The following is a 2,187-nucleotide window of genomic DNA, read 5'->3' as shown; positions in this document are numbered from 1 at the left end:
CAATCAAGGATGGATGGAACCAAGAGGATCTAATCAACCCTTTTGGCAGCAACACCCTCCGAGATATCCTGGACAAAGACCATTCTGCAATGCATACCCAGCTGAAAGACATGGTGGACAACCTTGTAACTACCAACAAGCCCCACCCCGTGCATATAAACCATCCTTTCAACATAACCTCGAACCACCACACTCACAAGCTTCTCTTCACCATTCGCCACCATATGATCCTTCTTTACCCCAATACCAATCTAATCGTTCCCAATCACCACCACTTTCCTTTGTATCATGTCCAAGTCCAGCAACCAAAGAAGCAGAGGATCGCCTAAGGGAAACAGTAATTAAATTTCAAACAACCATTCAACAACTGGAGCAAGTGCTAATTCAATGGTCTTCTAGGCGCTCAAATACACAAGGATTAGCCACAGCCCCATGTGGACAGCCCAATGAAGAGCTGAGGATGAAGGAGCTACCAGAAACTCCAGTGGACAAGACAGAGAATGAATTTGTACTAGAACAATTAGAAGAAGCTGTCTTTGTTCAAGAAGAAGAGTTGGTTGAAGATCTAGGAGATGCTGAACCTCCATGGGAATCCAGAATTGAGGAAAACGCCGTCAAGGAGACTACAGTTGATGCTAAGGAGGATATTTCTCCATAGCAAATCATTTATGAAGAATCAGACGGAATAATCCAAGAAACAAATTCCCTCGATAATGATAGTCACAAGTCTGACTCTCTTAGTGATGAACTTGCATCCGCAAGTGAATTCTCTGAGATCGAAGAATCTTCCCCAAGTGAATATGAAGATGATGTGGAGGTCGATTTCTCTCAATCTCCAATCTATGACTCAAGTGATGAGGAAGACACAGAAGACTTTGACCAGGACACAGATACAATTGAAGATCTTTGCAAAGAAGTGGAGGAATTCACAGAAGTGCACAAGGAAACGGAACTTGCAGAACCACCAAAAACACCTATCCCAAGGCCATTACCACCTAATACAAGCTTCAAGTGGGTACAATCCTTAACTTATAATTTTACTTATTCACTTGAAGATGGTTTGCTTGAAACAGATGGCCAGCATAGAGCTCTCTGCGGCTTTAAGAGTAAGAGGAAAATGGCTCGTGCTCCGAGCTGGTGCACAAGGTTCAACAAGCTTCCACGCTTCACCTCGAAGTACACGGATTGGTATCATGCTCAATTACATGGATCACGGAAAACGTTTGGTCACCAAGGTGAGATTCTACTTTTTAACCCGCCCGAATGGAAACATGCAGATCAAGACGGAGGCGGATTTAAAAGCAAGGCTTGGAATCCTGGACTCTATCTTGACATTCGTCATCCCGGGAGCCTAAAAATCTGTTTGGAGCTGCTCAGAAGCTTTGCATGCTTGGTTTAGGACCCCAGAGGCTATTGGCATTCCAAGCACTGGTGGAGATTTTTAGACGAATTTAAACATAAGCCGCCATAACAGGATACTCCTCCAATGTCCAACTTAAGGACTTTAACTAAAAGTGCTAGGTGGGAGACAACCCACCATGGTATGGTCGCTTCTTTTTCAATTTATTTCTTGTTAATTGCTTCCATTTTTCCTTTTTCATTTTAATTTATTAAACCTGGAATCATGCATAGCATTCATGTTAATCATTGCATTCTGCATTTTTCATGCATATAAAAAAAAAGGGGTGCACGACGCGACTGCATGCCCCATGCGATCGCGTCATATTGCGAAAAACACTACACGCGCGACCGCGTGATCCACGCGGCCGCGTGATATATATATCGGCGTAAGGATCCAATGAACAGAAAGTTAGGCTGGAATCGTGCGGCCCTTGTGCGTTTCGCACAAATTGGCCCACGCGATCGCATGCCCCATGCGATCGCGTCACTTGCACAATACCAATCCCACGCGACCGCGTGAGCGACGCGATCGCGTCGCATGGATTGCACATCACCCCAAAAGGAGACAGAGAGTTGCGCTAAAACGGCGCTGGAGTCGTGCGTTTAGCACGAATTCCAGCGACGCGATCGCACGACCCACGCGATCGCGTTACCCCCATTTTCACCCCAACCACGCGACCGCGTGCCCCACGCGGCCGCGTGGATTTGAAAGTATATTCCCCCCAGCCACGCAAACCCTATCAGTCGCGCAGCCCCCCACCCCCAACCCTCTTCTCCCTCTCTGCT

Source organism: Arachis ipaensis, chromosome B04, assembly GCF_000816755.2.
Source record: "Arachis ipaensis cultivar K30076 chromosome B04, Araip1.1, whole genome shotgun sequence".
Lineage (NCBI taxonomy): Eukaryota > Viridiplantae > Streptophyta > Magnoliopsida > Fabales > Fabaceae > Arachis > Arachis ipaensis.
Note: the sequence above shows the minus strand (reverse complement) of the source record.